This window comes from Scyliorhinus canicula, chromosome 15 (genome assembly GCF_902713615.1).
Source record: "Scyliorhinus canicula chromosome 15, sScyCan1.1, whole genome shotgun sequence".
NCBI classification, from domain to species: domain Eukaryota; kingdom Metazoa; phylum Chordata; class Chondrichthyes; order Carcharhiniformes; family Scyliorhinidae; genus Scyliorhinus; species Scyliorhinus canicula.
Window position 1 is genome coordinate 112610961 of NC_052160.1, and position 18693 is coordinate 112629653.

The 18693-nt window shown below is 46.3% G+C and overlaps 1 protein-coding gene across 4 annotated transcripts in view; it reads right to left on the reverse strand.

Annotated features, from left to right (window-relative positions):
* inavab (innate immunity activator b) overlaps positions 1-2499 on the reverse strand; it is a 99815-nt gene extending 97316 nt beyond the window's left edge. For 2 of the 4 annotated variants that reach the window (XM_038820228.1, XM_038820225.1), the window contains exons 1-2: positions 2091-2499; positions 1757-1929 (exon numbers count right to left, since the gene is read on the reverse strand). The gene's annotated coding sequence lies outside the window, so the exon portion shown is untranslated. Of the gene's footprint in view, positions 1-245; positions 265-525; positions 777-1756; positions 1930-2090 lie in introns of those variants that run through there. The other 2 variants (XM_038820226.1, XM_038820231.1) reach the window with 2 other exon arrangements.
* Positions 2500-18693: the final 16194 nt, after the last annotated feature.

The following is an 18693-nucleotide window of genomic DNA, read 5'->3' on the forward strand; positions in this document are numbered from 1 at the left end:
CCACCCACCTGCCCCTTCAACCACCATCTGCCCACCTGTGACAGGGACTTTTTTTAAAAAAATGTTTTTTATTGAGTTTTCATATTTTATATTGAACAAATAACAAATCATTAGAGAGAAAAAAAAAACACGCAAAAATTAACATGTATATTTACAGGTAAGCATCTTCGTAATAACAACTGTAGTCGTCCCCTTTAGCCGGCTTACATATTTTACATTCGTGACAGGGACTTTAGGGTACTCACTGGACTTCTCAGTCACCTGCGTGGAAACTTAAATTTAGTGAGAAAACAAGTAATCCTCGATCCCGAGGGACTGCCTAAGAAAGAGAATGATAGAGGGAGGTGAGATAAAGGAAGCCAGTTTCTCAGACCCACTATTTGGAATGCCACAAGAGAGTAACTAGAATATAAAGAAAATGTAGAAACTCACTCCTCTAAATGGCTCAGTCAGGAAGCACAATGTTCTGGTGGACCGTGCATATCAGCAATGCACGGTTGCGTTCACTTGTCTGGGTTAAGTTACCTTATCTTTAGCTGAGTCAGGGAGGATACAGCGTAGTTCAGAATGCCCAGGCTAGCGGGAAAACCATCAGCTCAATGTTCTCACACTTAGTCACTGTCCAGTGGCTCCTGCTGGGAACAGCTTGTACTTGGACATCATGTCAGGATGCATTTGAACAGTCTGCTGATACTGACCCTCAAGGCTCACATGGAGAATGGCCACTTGGGCAAGGCACAGCCAGATACGAGATGAACTCTGGCAAAAAGAAGTTCCTATGGAAGTGGGAGGGGAGAAGTGGGGGAAAGAGGGGAGAAAGCCGGAAGGGATTCAGAATGGGAAACCACCCATAAATATACATATAAGAAACAAGTAATAATAATCATTATTGTCGCATTTACACTACAACGAAGATACTGTGAAAAGCAAGTATCAAGTCCTGTGGGTTAACAATCAGAAAACAGAGGAGTTTAATCCAGCAGTAAGGAAAAATGATGAACTAGCAATCTTATAGTTAATGTCCTGACCTTACTTCACTACCTAGTTGCAGGTTTAACCACCAAATGCATACAATATCAATATTAGAAAAATGTTTTTGTCAGTAGATGGAATAATGATAGGAAGCACTGTATTGCACCTAATAGGTGCTGAGCATTTCACCTGGGGCGAAGGAAAATTTGGCATTGTTCACCTTTCCCCACTGTGCGCATGGATTTTATCAAGTGATCAGAGAGCAGGGCCCAAGGCAATGTTACTTGAGTAACTACTTTATGATGATCACCATCAACTGATATCATAGTTGATACACAAGCCATGCATGATGTGACATATCTTCAGGGCTTTCCTAAGGTCAGGTTTGCTGACATTTTTCTAGTTCCATTAGAGCTCTGTGAAACCAAATTGCACCCAGCCCATCATCCATAATAAGCAGTCACTGAAAAAGACAAAAGGCTATTGTACTTGCAGCGAAACTTCAACAGCTATCTGGCAATTTTCAAGAATTTCATATCTATTTTAAGAAACTGCAAGAGTATTGCCATAACGTTTCATGCAGAAATGTACACTGGAGCCTTACTGCGTTCAAATATATATTCGATGTTTACATAAGACTAAATACCTAAAATAAAATCCACTCTTATACTGTCATCATGGGTTCAGTTTTATTTTCAGATTCTCAGCAAAAGACACCTTGTTTATATGAAAGCACACCGTACTGTGAAAAGACTTCTGTCAGCACACATTTGGCAGCGCTTACCTGCTGCACCTCTGGATTAAGTTGAAGTTTTCTGCCAACTTGTCTAAGTTTTTTTTGAACAGGAGCAAAGCAGTCACATCACCGAATGAAGGCGTATGTAACACACAGTTGTTCATGTGCTGCATCTTAACTTGTCTGCTACTGAGGACATCTGTCTCTGGAATGTACTGTGTCTGTGAAGAGGGAGAAGGGGGTTCTCATTATGCCGTCCGGTGCCTTCAAAATGCTGCATACATACTTTGGAAGAACAACAAATCGAGTGTAAAATGTACTGAATAATGTCATTAAAGTTCTACGACACTAGCCAGAATTGTATTCTTGCGCAAAACATTACCTTCAAAATTGTCCCTCTCCTTGCCAGCAAATCTGCTGCTCCAAAGGATCAAGAGTTTTGTGATTGAATGAGATCCTTCAAGCAGTGCTTAAGTCCCCCGGGGAGCATTTTCTTCTCCTTTCAAGTGCAAAGTGCAATAAAAAAAATAGAATGACATGTCGCACGATTAGTGAAGGTTTTCCATGCTCAAGTAGATTCTGCATGTATTGTGGGGCAGGGGAGGTGGGTGCACAAGTAATTATACTGGTCAGGGAATCAGCGTCAAAATCTGTAAAAATGTCTGTCCCCAGTATAAAACTTTCTCTGTAGATCCTTCACAAACTGTCGCTGTGTGCATTCCTACTGCAGAAATGGTGGAGGTGCCAATCTGCACAGACCCAAAGAGCAGTCCTTCAGAAAGCTGCTATTGGCACTTTGAATAGAGTCTGGTGTACTGTATTTTCACTGATATAAAAAAACAATGATCCAATTGGTCGAGAGTGTGGAGTGTGGCGTTGGGGGAGGGGGGGAGGATTGGAGGGGACGCCATTCCAGGACCTGAGCCAGCTGAATACCGCAGCTCTTCATTCACTGTGACACAAGTCATTGTCCCAACAACAATGAGGTTGGGCAATAATTAAAAACGTTTTTAAAAACTCCTCAATACTCTGAAATTCATCATTTTGTCACAATTGTTAATTTGGCTTTGTGGAGGATAACTGGGTACTAATAGTCTTATTGTGGGAAACTATTTGTCTCATTGTCAAAAGTAGCCTTCCAGCATGTTGTTTCTTCACATGGAACAAGGGAACTGAAGCTGATTAAGAAACTTGGCTGCACTTTGTGCCTTAATCAATTCTTGATTCCCTGGGCCAACAGAAAACATTGTGAAGCATTCATTGTATCCAACACAATTGTCAGTTATGAAATTGCATTCTAAAGACTCTCAGGCATTAAAATGGAAAGAGAATGACAAATTGATTTGAAATGAATACAGAATATTCATAAAATATATTTAAATGTCTAGTAAATCAGTGTAATTTCAGCAAAGTGGCCACTAACAAAGATCACTGCCTAAATGATTTTAAAAATACAATTTGACTTACACTTATTAGTAACACGGTAACTGAATGTAACAAGCGCCTTGGCTTAAAATAAAAAAACTGCACTTTCAGTTGGCTAGATTTTGGCTTTTGGGAGGCCCTTTCTGTGGGCAAACTTGGACTCAACAAACTTGACAGGTTGCAGGATGTCCAGGAACATGTTAAATAAAAACTTGCTGATGTGGGAGCTTTGGGCTTGAATTTCTGATACCAGCTCCGAATACATGTCAGAAAGCGGTTTGGGCATTGTCATAACCCCCACGGAGGACCACCGGGAAACCATTGTCGATCTTCCCATGGGACTCGTGGAATACGAGCTTCCCAGGTAGGGGAAGTCCACCTAGCTGGAGCTCGCCAGACCTACATAGAAAAGCCGGCCCAAGCAGGGCTCAGAGCTGTTGGATGTCCGATCAGGAACCGGATTGGGAGAGAGTTACTGCCGTGGGCAGAGTATTGTACACAGTTCAAAATAAATCCTTGTTCCACTACCGCTGGCTTCCTAAATTGTTACTACACTAATTGTTACTAAACTGCAATGAGGACAAAGGACACTCTGGGCTCGCTTTTGGAACCGCCCAGCTGCACCAGATGATTACTATCCCAGAACATGTGGACAGAAAGTTTGAGATGCCACTGTGAGGTAAGCTAGAAGCCTTTGATGCAGGCCTGGAAGACTGGTGCCAGTATGCTGAGCATGAGGTACTTCTTCCAGGATAACATATTTTGGGGGAAGACCGTCAGAAAGTCATCCACTTGACCACCTGCAGGGCCCCGAATTTTGGAATTATAAACAGTCTTACTTACCCGGCTGCACCAGACTCTAAATCATTTGACAAGCTGGTCACGTTGGTAGCCGAACATATCCATTATCACGCAACAGTGTAGGTTTAACATGACGATGAGGTCTCCAGGTGAATCGGTCATTGGCCTTCGGCAACAGGCAGAGCATTGCGAATTCGAGCAGACCCTCTCGGAAAAAGTGAGGGGTAAGCTGGTTTGTGGAATAAACAACACGGCCACACAGAGGGAGCCCACCTTAGATTTAAAACAGGCCATTGAGCTGTCACTATCCCGTGAGCATGCAGAGAACGGGGTCAAGAGCTATAGGAGTCCATGGACTGTAGCATCCATAGTTTTTCCCACCCTCTGTTTGAACTCCTGCTGTGTCATGGGCAATGCTAGCCAGGCCAGATCACCTCCTAAAGGGCAACCCCAGAGGCAATTACACAGCCGGGCAAAGTGCTCGGGAGCCACTCCTGACCTGCGAGATACCTCCCTCCAGGACGAAGGGGTGATCTGGCCATATTGCCAAATGTGTACTTGGAGGACATGGGATGGCTAGAACCGCCAGATTTGGCGTAGAGAACGCAGTTTAAAGTAGCCGCCAAGATCACTACAAGTCGGGGCCTTGCACATGCACCCCCCCCCCCCCCCCCCCCCCCGCCCCCCTCCACACCCTCCGGATGAGAAGGACTGCTTGTTGAAGCTGAACTGCATCACGGCCCTGAAGATCCGAGTCACGTTGCAAGTAAATGGTCACCCTGTAGTGATGGAAATAGACACTGGAGCTGCTGTCTCCATCCTGGACCATCAGACGTTCAACGACTTTGTGCAGGAAATATGCTGCTAACGTTGCACAATACCAAGGCAAGGTTAGTGTCCTACATCGGTAAACCATTGAGCATCATGGGGACCACTATAACTCTGGTAACATATGGAAAACAGTAAGTCCCACTTCCTTGGGTTGCGGTACAGGGACTGGTGCCCATTTTGTTGAGGCGTGACATGTTTTTCAGAAGAGCACTGAGAACCTGTCTGACATACTGGGCAAATACCCTGGTGTTCCAGGAGGGTCTGGGCAGGATAAAAGGGGCTAAGGCCCGTATCTATGTGGATTCAGATGCTCAACTCCAGTACTTTAGGGTGAGACCTATCCCCTAAGCGTTGCTTGCCAAGGTTGATGTGGAGCTACAGTGCCTGAAGGATCTGGGATTATACGCCCTTTATGATTTGTGGAGTGGGCCACACCCATGGCCAGTAATGAATCCTGACAAATTTGTCCAGCTCTGCAGGGCTTACAAGCTCACAGGAAACAGAGCTTCACACCTGGACTGGTGATCAATGCCTCAAGTGGAAGATTTGTATGCAAAGCTGGCTAGAGGGTGTTCCTTTATGAAATTTGACATGTGCCACACCTGTTACTGGTGGAGCTAGATCCAGGGTCCAGAAAATTTGCCACCATAAACACCCATAGAGGATTATTTGAATACAGCCGCCACCCATTTGGGGTCTCATCTGCCCCAGCGTTTCTCGAGCGTGGAATGGAAAGTAGCCTGCAGGATCTGCAGGTGACCATATATCGCGATGATGTCCTCATCATGGGCACCATGGAGAAAGAGCATTGGACAACCTACAAGAAGTGTTCAGACTTCAGGCAGCTTTCCCAAGTGGGTGCCTGGCTAAAGAGGATCACCCCATGTAACATTTATTAACTGACAACTGATTCTGATGCAGAAAAGTCTCGATTTCCCAACCCAGTATCTGTGTTGGCCGCTCATCGTGATATAGCTGCACACCCTTGTCAATACAGGGTTCCTGCAAGTACAGAGGGGAGGCACCCTGATGACCATGATAGAACATAGAACATACAGTGCAGAAGAAGGCCATTCGGCCCATCGAGTCTGCACCGACCCACTTAAGCCCTCACTTCCACCCTATCCCCATAATCCAATAATCCCTCCTAACCTTTTTGGTCACTAAGGGCAATTTATCATGGCCAATCTACCTAACCTGCACTTCTTTGGACTGTGGGAGGAAACCGGCGCACCAGGAGGAAACCCACGCAGACACGGGGAGAACGTGCAGACTCCGCACAGACAGTGAACCAGTGGGGGATCAAACCTGGGACCCCGGCGCTGTGAAGCCACAGTGCTATCCATTTGTGCTACCGTGCTGCCCCTAAATTATGTCCTCTTGACTCTAATGACTTTGGCGGGTACCCTCTGGAGGCCTGTTCTGGTGAGTTCCAGCATTCATTGGATATTCCCCTCTAGATCTGGTGCACCCTCAGTGGTCTCAAAGGCTGGAACTGATGGGGTCATGGCCAGAGGGGACTCAGAACACATGGATGCCCTTGGAGTGTCCTGAAAGCCTCAGAGATGTCTGCCTGATGCTCCTCCTCCTTTTAGGTGTCCAAGAGCCACCCCGGCTCCTTAAGAAAGGGTACCTTGATGGAGCTTAAGGTGTCCCATTCCGCTCTCATCAGCAATTGCACAATATTACCCGTGGCTAGAGCAATGGAGTTCAGGACAGAGTGCATATCCGGCAGGAAGTCTGCATTCTGTTGGACCAGGGTCTCCATAGTGTATGCCATCCTCCCCATGGAGATCACCATGCACTCGCATGTCAGAGGCACAATATCAGAGAGAACCCGGATGCACCCCTGTATCACTCTACTGTGGGTCTCTAACGCTTTTGCCTCATGTTCCACTGCATCTCTTTGATACGCCAGCATCTTTTCTATGACAACTCCCAGACACTCGTCATTTGATTCAGACTTAGCAGGGGCCTCTTTCTCCAGCAATCTTCTGAGAGCCAGAGACCTTGGCTGGCACTGCCTCCTCCTGCCGTGGGCACATGTCTTTGTGGTGACCACCAACGTGAGCCTGAGCCGAAATAGATCCAAGAGTCACTGAGCTGTGTGGCTCTGGGCTTGGAGGGGGTACTGGTGAATGCTGTGATGGCTCTGCAGGAGAAAAATCATTTTCTTCCAAGGTCTCCTGTGAGCTGGGCCTGACTTCAGGAGTGGGGACTGGCTTCAACCTCTTCCTGCTGCCACCCAGAATGGAGAGACAAGAGAATGAGTAACTGCCTGGGCTAACTCAAACTTGCATTCATCAATCACCTTGGTGTTCCGAGGTTGTCTGGATTATGGATGCTTCCTCAAAAGATGGCTGGAAGAGGCTAACCTCAATGTCACCACAGGTACAGTCTCTGTCCTCTCCAGTCAGCCCTACAGCCTGCTGCTCAAACTATGTGAGAGACCCGAGCTTAGGCATTCCACCTCTTGTTTTCTCTCTCTCTTTCTCCGGTTGTGTGCTATCTTCTCCTGCATAAAGGATTGAGTATAAGAACATTGGATGAAACAGCCGGTCAGAAGTTGGGATTTCTGTGGCTACTAACTCACCTGCTGACTCTTCAAAGCCTAAGCATTGCCGAGAAGATATCAATCAGGGGTGTGATGGAACACTTTCCACTTGCCTGGATGAGTGCAGCTCCAGAAATGCTGAAGAAGTTCAACACCATCTACGACTTCATTGGCACCCCATCCACCACCTTCAACATCCACTCCCTCCACCACCAACACACAGTGGCAGCTGTGTGCACCCAACAACTCACAAGGATGTCTGGTAGAAATTTGCAGGGCATCCTGGTCCGAATAGCATTGAATGGAACTTTAGTAAATGTGCAGGTCTGCATGGGTGATTCAATGCTCATCCCAAATTGCCTTTGAGAATGTGGTGGTGAGCCGCTTCTTCATAAACCATAGAATTTACAGTGCAGAAGGAAGCCATTCGGCCCATCGAGTCTGCACCGGCTCTTGGAAAGAGCACCCTACCCAAGGTCAACACCTCCACCCTATCCCAATAACCCAGTAACCCCACCCAACACTAAGGGAAATTTTGGACACTAAGGGCAATTTATCATGGCCAATCCACCTAACCTGCACATCTTTGGACTGTGGGAGGAAACCGGAGCACCCGGAGGAAACCCACGCACACACGGGGAGGATGTGCGTGTTCTTGAACCACTGCAGTCCATGTGGTGAATGTGAAACCTATCAGTTATCTTGGTGCAACATGATAAATCTGTACATGGGGAGGCACAGCTAAACAGGTATATCACAAAGCTTAATATAAATCCCATCATTGCACCGGGGCTATTAACATCTTCTTAAGAGGACTGTCAAAATGTACCACACATGTTGACACTCAACCCTCTACTAGCATGTGACACGATTACATTTTTCTTATGCAATACAGACATTAACATTGTGGAGTTGAACGGGCCATCCTCAGCAACAGATGCATTTTTGGATTGTGATGTAAACAAGAAGAGTTGATGACTAACATTGCAGTTCACTCTTCTTGTGTTCCTTGTTCACTATGTTTTCTTCAGTTGGATAAAGCTCATTTCATTTTCATTGCAAGGGTGACAGCCGTCTCCATTTCTTAATATACACGCACTTAGATCATTATTGTGTTTGTTGGCACATGTTTATTTTGGATCAAACAAAGTAAATGAACGGCTTGTAACAACTGATGACTTAATGCAGCTCCTGAATTCCTGCCTAATTTGGCTGCACCCATCTTCAGTACTTAAATAATCGTCACCCTCACTAAATATTCCTTCAGTTTGAAGCTATGGGTTGCCGTGTAAAATAATAACAATTATCAGCCTCAGTGTGGAAAGCTCTGCTCAATTGCTTTTTTTTGTCAAACAAAGAATAGACAATAGACAATAGAACATTACAGCGCAGTACAGGCCCCGACCTGTGAAACCACTGTAAAGCCCATCTACACTATTCCATTATCATCCATATGTTTATCCAATGACCATTTAAATGCCCTTAATATTGGTGGGTCCACTACTGTTGCAGGCAGGGCACTCCACGCCCTTACTACTCTCTGAATAAAGAAGCTACCTCTGACATCTGTTCTATATCTATCGCCCCTCAATTTAAAGCTATGTCTCCTCGTGCTAGCCATCACCATCCGAGGAAAAAGGCTCTCACTGTCCACCCTATTTAATCCTCTGATCATCTTGTATGCCTCTATTAAGACACCTCTCAACCTTCTTCTCTCTAACGAAAACAGCCTCAAGTCCCTCAGCCTTTCCTCATAAGATCTGCCCTCCATACCAGGCAACATCCTCGTAAATCTCCTCTGCACCCTTTCCAATGCTTCCACATCCTTCCTATAATGTGGCGACCAGAACTGCATGTAATACTCCAAAAGCGGCCGCACCAGAGTTTTGTACAGCTGCAACATGACCTCATGGCTCCGAAACTCAATCCCTCTACCAATGAAAGCTAACACACTGTACGCCTTCTTAACAACCCTAAGAACCTGGGTGGCAACTTTCAGGAATTTATTTACATGGACACCAAGATCTCTCTGCTCATCCACACTACCAAGAATCTTACCATTAGCCCAGTGCTCTGTATTCCTGTTATCCTTCCAAAATGAATCACCTCACACTTTTCTGCATTAAACTCCATTTGCCACTTCTTAGCCCAGCTCTGCAGCTTATCTATGTCCCTCTGTAACCTGCAACATCCTTCCGCACTGTCCACAACTCCACCGACTTTAGTGTTATCCGCAAATTTACTCACCCATCCTTCTACACCCTCCTCCAAGTCATTTATAAAAATAAGAAACAGCAATGGTCCCAAAACAGATCCTTGTGGTACACCACTAATAACTGAACTCCAGACTGAACATTTCCCATCAACCACCTGTCTTCTTACAGCGAGCCAATTTCTGATCCAAAACGCTAAATCACCCTCAATCCCATGCTTCCGTATTTTCTGCAATAGTCTACCATGGGGAACCTTATCAAACGCTTTACTGAAATCCATATACACCACATCAACTGCTTTACCCTCCTCCACCTGTTTGGTCACCTTCTCAAAGAACTCAATAAGGTTTGTGAGGCACGACCTACCCTTCACAAAACTGTGTTGACTATCCCTAATCAAACTATTCCTTTATATATGATTATTAGTCCTATTTCTTTTAATACTTTCCAAGACTTTGCCCACAACAGAAGTAAGGCTCACTGGTCTATAGTTACTGGGGTTGTCTCTACTCCCCTTCTTGAACAAGGGGACAACATTTGCTATCCGCCAGTCTTCTGCCACTATTCCTGTCGACAATGACGACACAAAGATCAAAGCCAAAGGCTCTGCAATCTCCGCCCTAGTTTCCCAGAGAATCCTCGGATAAATCCCATCTGGCCCAGGGGACTTATCTATTTTCACACTTTCCAGAATTGATAACATCTCCTCCTTATGAACCTCAATCCCGTCCAGTCTAATAGCCTGCATCTCAGTATTCGCCTCGACAACATTGTCTTTTTCTTGTGTGAATACTGACAAAAAATATTCATTTAGCGCCTCTCCTATCTCCTCAGACTCCACCCACAACTTCCCACTACTGTCCTTGACCTACTCTTACGCTAGTCATTCTTTTATTCCTGACATACCTATAGAAAGCACTAGGCTTTTTCTTGATTCTACCTGCCAAGGACTTCTCATGTCCCCTCCTGGCTCTTCTTAGCTCTCTCTTTAGGTCCTTCCTGGCTAACTTGTAACTCTCAAGCGCCCTAACTGAACCTTCACATCTCATCTTTACATCAGCCTCCTTCTTCCTCTTGGCAAGTGATTCAACTACTTTAGTAAACCACGGTTCCCTTGCTCGACCACTTCCTCCCTGCCTGACAGGCACATACTTATCAAGGAAACGCAGTAGCTGTTCCTTGAACAGCTCCACATTTCAATTGTGCCCATCCCTTGCAGTTTCCTTCCCCATCCTATACATCCTAAGTTTTGCCTAATCGCATCATAATTGCCTTTCCCCCAGCTATAACTCTTGCCCTGCGGTATATACCTACCTCTTACCATCGCTAAAGTAAAGGTAACCGAATTGTGGTCACTATCACCAAAGTGCTCACCTACCTCCAAATCTTTTTTTTTTCTTTTTTTTTATAAATGTTTTTTATTCAGTTTTCATGTTTTATATTGAACAAATTACAAATTGTTAGAGAGAGAGAGAAAAGAAAAAGAACACGCAAAAATTAACATATATATTTACAGGTAAGCATCTTCGTAATACTAACTGTGGCCTCCCCCCTTTAGCCGGCATACATATTTTACATTCCCCAATATGGCCGAGGCACATGTTTATTGGCAGTTATTTACAGTTTGGTTTTGGGCCTTAGCTAGCCATCAAACCCCCATAACGAACCCATAGCCCCCCCCCCCGCCCCTCCCCGGCAACCTTCCCCCGATTCCCATCCATTTTCCCCTGATTCTTGGCCGCCCGACTATTCTTCCTCTTGTTCGTTGGCCACAAACAGGTCCCGGAACAATTGCATGAATGGCTCCCACGTTCTGTGGAAGCCGTCGTCCGACCCTCGGATGGCGAATTTGATTTTCTCCATTTGGAGAGATTCCGAGAGGTCGGGCAGCCAGTCTGCAGCTCTGGGCGGTGCTGCTGACCGCCAGCCAAACAGGATTCTACGGCGGGCGATCAGGGAGGCAAAGGCAAGGGCGTCCGCCCGCCTCCCCAGGAATAGATCTGGCTGGTCTGAAACCCCGAAGACTGCCACAATCGGGCATGGCTCCACCCTTACCCCCACCACTTTGGACATAGCCTCGAAGAAGGCTGTCCAGTACTCCACAAGTCTGGGGCAAGACCAGAACATGTGGGCGTGGTTGGCCGGGCCTCTTTGGCACCGTTCACATCTGTCCTCCACCTCCGGGAAGAACCTACTCATACGGTTTCTCGTTAAGTGGGCTCTATGTACCACTTTTAGTTGCGTCAGGCTGAGCCTTGCGCACGTGGAGGTGGAGTTGACCCTATGCAGTGCTTCGCTCCAGAGTCCCCACCCTATCTCCATCCCCAGGTCGTCCTCCCATTTCCTCTTGTTGCGTTCAGTACGGTGTCGTCCCTTTCTACCAGTCGGTCATACATGTCGCTACAGGTCCCTTTCTCTAGGATACTTGCGTCCAGTAGGTCTTCCAGTAGTGTCTGTCGTGGCGGTTGTGGGTACGTCCTTGTCTCCTTTCGTAGGAATTTTTTGAGCTGCAGGTACCGTAGCTCGTTCCCCCCAGCTAGCTGAAATTTCTCTGTCAGTTCGTCCAGTGTTGCGATCCTGTCGTCCGTGTATAACCTACCTCCAAATCTAACACCTGGCCTGGTTCATTACTCAGTACCAAATCCAATGTGGCCTCGCCTCTTGTTGGCCTATCTACATACTGCGTCAGGAAACCCTCCTGCACACATTGGCAAAAAACTGACCCATCTAAAGTACTCGAACTGTAGCCTTTCCAGTCAATATTTGGAAAGTTAAAATCCCCCATAACAACTACCCTGTTACTTTCGCTCCTATCCAGAATCATCTTTGCAATCCTTTCCTCTCCATCTCTGGAACTTTTCAGAGGCCTATAGAAAACTCCCAACAGGGTGACCTTTCCTTTCCTGTTTCTAACCTCAGCCCATACTACCTCAGTAGACGAGTCCTCATCAAACGTCCTTTCTGCCACCGTAATACTGTCCTTGACTAACAATGCCACGCCTCCCCCTCTTTCACCACCTTCCCTGAGCTTACTGAAACATCTAAACCCTGGAACCTGCAACAACCATTCCTGCCCCTGCTCTATCCATGTCTCTGAAATGGCCACAACATCAAAATCCCAAGTACCAACCCATGCTGCAAGTTCACCCACCTTATTCCGGATGCTCCTGGTGTTGAAGTAGGCACACTTCAAACCACCTTCCTGCCTGCCGGTACACTCCTACGACCTTGAAACCTTACTCATGACCTCACTACTCTCAACCTCCTGTACACTGGAGCTACATTTCAGGTTCCCATCCCCATACTGAATTAGTTTAAACCCTCCCGAAGAGCATTAGCAAATTTCCCCCCCCAGGATATTGGTACCCCTCCTGTTCAGCTGTAGACCATCCCGTTTGTAGAGGTCCCACCTACCCCAGAATGAGCCCCAGGTATCTGAATCCCTCCCTCCTGCACCATCCCTGTAGCCACATGTTCAACTGTTCTCTCTCCCTATTCCTCGACTCGCTAGCGCGTGGCACGGGTAACAACCCAGAGATAATAACTCTGTTTGTTCTAGCTCTAAGATTCCACGCTAGCTCCCTGAATACCTGCCTTACATCCCCATCCCTTTTCCTACCAATGTTGTTGGTGCCTATGTGGACCACGACCGGGGGCTGCTCCCCTCCCCCTTAGGCGTCCCGAAAACACAATCCTAGACATCACTGACCCTGACACCTGGCAGGCAACACACCAACCGCGAGTCTCTCTCGTTCCCACAGAATCTCCTATCTGTCCCCCTAACTATGGCGTCCCCAATGACTAATGCTCTACTCCTCTCCCCCCTTCCCTTCTGAGCAACAGGGACAGACTCTGTGCCAGAGACCTGTACCCCATGGCTTACTCCTGATAAGTTCCCCCCCCGACCAGTATCCAAAGCGGTATACTTGTTACTAAGGGGAACGACCACAGGGGATCCCTGTGCTGACTGCTTCCTCCCAGCCCCTCTCACCGTCACCACCTATCCTCATTCTTCGGAGTGACTACATCCCTGAAGCTTCTATCTATGACCACCTCTGGTTCCCGAATGATCCGAAGTTCACCCACCTCCAGCTCCAGTTCGTTAACGGGGTTTTTGAGGAGCTGGAGATGGGTGCACTTCACACAGGTGAAATCAGCAGGGACACTGACAGTGTCCCTCACCTCAAACATTCTGCAGGAGGAACATTGCACTGCCTTCCCTGCCAGCCTCTCTAGATAATTTATGGATTAAAGAAGAAAAAGGAAGAAAGAAAGAAAGAAAGAGCTTACCTGATATTCACTCAACCCCTTAGTGTAGAGGAGGTGGCTCCTCTCCCGTGCTTTTAAATCTCTGGCTCCTCTCCCCCGCTTTTAAATCTCCGGCTTCTCTCCCGCTTTTAAATCTCCGGCTTCTCTCCCGCTATTAAATCTCCGGCTCCTCTCCCCCGCTTTTAAATCTCCGGCTTCTCTCCCGCTTTTAAATCTCCGGCTCCTCTCCCGTGCTGTTAAATCTCCGGCTTCTCTCCCGCTTTTAAATCTCCGGCTCCTCTCCCGCTTTTAAATCTCCGGCTCCTCTCCCGCTTTTAAATCTCCGGGTCATCTCCCGCATTATAGCACACTGTAGGCTCGGAGGAATTTTCAATACTTCTTCCAAGAACGAGGCCGAAGTTGGCAACATTGCCGCTCAAATCTTACCTCAGGAGATCCAAACCATTCTCAGGCTTAGGCTCAGTTGAAAGTAGCGAGTGAGCAATGAAATTCGAACTGGAGCCTTCAGGTCACTCATTGTGCTCAGCTCTCCCTGCTCCCACATATATGAAAGGAAGAAGGAGTTTGGTATATTTTGTGGAGTCCCTTTGAAGAAAGCTTGTTAGGCTGCGTACTGCCTTCAGTACAAGAGAATGCAACACATGTGGTGCATGAAACTCATTTACAAAATTATGTTTTGGGTACTGCACTATCCCAGGATGCCAGTTTGCATATTTTAATAATGTCCTGCCTGAAAGGGGTCATGTACCCTGTTCCTCTCTGCTTTGTATTATGCATCTGGCTAGAACTTGCATTGGGCTTCAAAAACATAATTACCTTCACAGTCGTAATTCTTTATAGTTTGATCAAAGAATACAATACAAGGTAGAAGATTTGACTTTATGTACTGTAATTAGATCATCTTATTTAATTCACTTAGAAAGCAGCACTGAGGGTGGAAAGGGTGCAAAATGTACTCTGGGTGGGGCATGTCGAGCACCAAGAGTGGCCCGGTAGCAGCATCACAGAACAAGCTGGCCCAGCCCGAGAGGACATAGCTACTAGACTGGGTCTATGGCAGGTGGTGAGGGGACCAACAAGAGGGAAAAGCAAACCTGACTTCATCTTCACCAGCCTGCCTGCTGCAGATGCAACAGTCCGCGACAGTATCGGTGGGAGTGACCACCGCATAGTCCCTGTGGAGACAAAGTCCCATCCTCACATTGAGGATACCTTACATCATGTTGTGCACTACTAGTCTGCTAAATGGGATAGATTTTCAACAAATCTAGCAGCTCAAGACTGGGCATCCATAAGGCGCTGTGGATCATCAGCAGCAGAAGAATTGTACTCAATTTGTAACTTCATAGCCTAGCATATCCCATACTCTACCATTAACCCCTAGCCAAGGGATCAACTCTGGTTCAATGAAGAGCAAGCCTGGAGCAGCACCAGGCACACCTCAAAATGAAGTATCAGCCTGGTGAATATACAACACAGACTACTTGCATGTCAAACAGCTTAAGCAGTAAGTAATGGACAGAGGTAAGCAATTCCATAACCAATGGATCATATCTAAGCTATGCAGTCCTGACACATACAATCCAATGAATGACGGTGGACAATTAAAAAACTGAGGAGCAGGATCCATAAACATCCCTATCCTCAATGATGGAGGAGCCCACCACATCAGGTCAAAAGATAAGGCTAAAATATTCGCATCAATCTTCAGCCAAACATGCCGAGTGGATGATCTGTCTCGACCCCCTCCGGAGGTCCCCAGCATTATAGATGTCAGTCTGAAGCCAATTCAATTCATTCCATGTGATTTCTCAGCTGTGTCCTGTACTCAATAAATAGGACAAATCCAACTCAGCCAATTACTGCCCCATCCTTCTACTCTCGAGCATCAGTAAAGTGATGGAAAACGATCATCAACAGTGCTGTCAAGTGGCACTTACTCAGCAATAACCTGCTCACCAACGCTCAGTTTTGGTTATGACAGGGTCACTCAAATCCTGACCTCATTATGGCATTGGTTCAAACATGACCAAACGAGCTGAATTCCTGAGGTGAGGTGAGAGTGACTACCCTAGACATCAAGGCAGTATTTGGCCAAGTGTGGCATTAAAGAGCCCTAGCAAAACTGAAGTCAATGGAATTCAGGGGGAAAAGTCTCTTCTGGTTGGAGCCATGCCTGGCACAAAGGAAGATGGTTGTGGTGGTTGAAGTTCAATCATCTCTGTTCCTTGACATCACTGCAGAAGATCCTCAGGGGAGTGCCCTAGGCCCAACCATCTTCAGCATCTTCATCAAGAACGTTCCATTCATCATAAGGTCAAAAGTTGCAATTTTTGCTAATCATTGCACAGTGTTTATTTTATATCCTCAATGTGCTCCAAAGAAAAAAGGTATGGAGATGTCACAAACTTGGGTTTCTTCCTCACATGATGCAATGTTAACTTTGGAGATGCAGCTCATACAATACTAAGATGGAGAACTAAAACTCTGGCAAACAATCTGCTGACATTACTACAGATCATGTGACGTTCCACCAACAGGGATGTATTACTAAAGTACATAACAACCCTCCCCTTTACTTCTTTAGTACAAATGACAAATTTTCTGAATGTTTAAACAACAGACCCAATTATACATTAGATAAATTACTTTGCACCATTATCTCTATTATTTTATTATGTCCAACTTAATAAGACAATCTCTCAGGTGGACATCTATTTCTTTTGGGTTGTATTTAATGTTCTGGAACCAAGATATTCAAGACCTTTGAAGTGTCTTATTTTTCTTCTGTTAGTAATACTTCCTATGAAGTTACTTCAGTGCCCATACCCATTGGTGTTGAAGGTTCCTCAGAAACAGAATCTAAATTTGTCCCTGTGTTTCGTTTCTGTTCCGAAGAATCACTGCTTAGATTTTCCGATGGAAATATTTCTTGGGAGGGTTTAGTAATTTCACTTTGCGAAGCTAGTAGTCGGTCAGCATGACATTGCCAAACTCTATCATCATCTGGGGCAGCAGGGTAGCATGGTGGTTAGCATAAATGCTTCACAGCTCCAGGGTCCCAGGTTCGATTCCCGGCTGGGTCACTGTCTGTGTGGAGTCTGCACGTCCTCCCCGTGTGTGCGTGGGTTTCCTCCGGGTGCTCCGGTTTCCTCCCACAGTCCAAAGATGTGCGGGTTAGGTGGATTGGCCATGCTAAATTGCCCGTAGTGTCCTAATAAATGTAAGGTTAAGGGGGGGGTTGTTGGGTTACGGGTATAGGGTGGATATGTGGGTTTGGGTAGGGTGATCATGGCTCGGCACAACATTGAGGGCCGAAGGGCCTGTTCTGTGCTGTACTGTTCTATGTTCTATGTTCTATCTGTACAGTGTATGATATTGGACCTGTTGTTTTGTGAGGATAACTGCAGGTACCCATTTCTTATTTGTAGTGTAGTTTCTTGCTAGCATTCATTCTCTTTTTAGAGTTTTTTTCCTCCTAGCAATCTGTGTTTATTGTTAAACAAAGATTTGACAATCTTTGAAGTATCATGTGGTATCAAAAGGTCAAACTTTGTTCTTAACTTTCTTTTGAAAAGCTGGTGAACTCTGTGTCGTTGCATGTGTGTTGTCTCAGTATGACATCAAGAAGCTATTCCCTCATCTTGACAATGTAACTTGGTCCTGTGATGTCCTGGTTGAATGTTTTAGTAACTGTATGAATCACTCAGCCATTTGTTGCAGGATGGTACGGAGTCGACTTTATGTGCTGTGTACCATTTCCTTTTAAGTAGTCTTCAAACTCCATGGCAATGATTTGAGTTCCATTGTTACTTATGACCTGCTCCAGTCTACCAAATCTTGCAGGTACTTCATCCAACTTATCAACAGTTTGTTCCATCATTGTGGATTTCAGGATCACTACTTCCAGGTATTTTGAATGTGCACCTACAATCACTAGGAGCATGTGTCCTTCAACTGGACCAACATAGTCTGTGTGTTTTCTATGCTATGGCTGTTTTAGCCACTCCCACGGATGTAAGAGTTGCAATGGTGGAGTGTTTCATAGTTTTACACAGGACTGACAGTATTCCACTTTCCCTTCGATTTGAGCGTCTAATGCTGGGCACTAAAAATAACTGAGTGCCAATTCCTTTGTCCTCACCATTTCAGAATGTCCGTCATGTCGCTGGTCAATTACGCAAGCACTATGGAGTACTCAATCGGATTCCCCATAATGAAACTCCACTGTCAACTCAAGTCATCTTGTGATGTAGGGCTTGAGGTCTGAAGTTTTACGATATACGTCTGTCATCGTTCCTATTAGGACCATGCCCATAACCTTCCCCATCACTGGACTGGTTCTTGTGTATCTTTGTACCTGAGATGAAGTCACTGATACATTATCCACATGTGAGGAATAGTGGGCGGGATTCTCCCAACCCTCGACCATGCCGGAGAATCCCCACGACCGAGCCATGCCACACCGACGCTGGTACGCAATTCTCTGCAGAGCGGAGAATCTGCACCATTGGTGCTGGCGTGGTTGGTGTGGTGTCAGTCACAGGACGCTCCACCCCCCCCCCCGTGATTCTCCGGTCTGGATGGGGCGAGCGGCCGTAAGAAAAAACTGAGTCCCGCCGGAGCCATTCTAACCTGTTCTGAGCCGGCGGAACCTCGGCATTGAAGGGTGGGGTGGTGGCCTGTGGGAGGGGGAGGAAGGGTCACCTCGTGGGGTGCCTCCGATGTGGCCTGGCCCACGATCGGGGCCCACCATTCGGTGGGCTGGCCTCTCTGGCCAGTTGTGTCAAGTTTTGAGGATGTGGTGCTTCTAAGATTTCTAGCATCTTCTTTGACTCCTTACGCATCCATCTTTTCAATGATGCAACCCAGGATGTCTTGAAAAAGTGAAT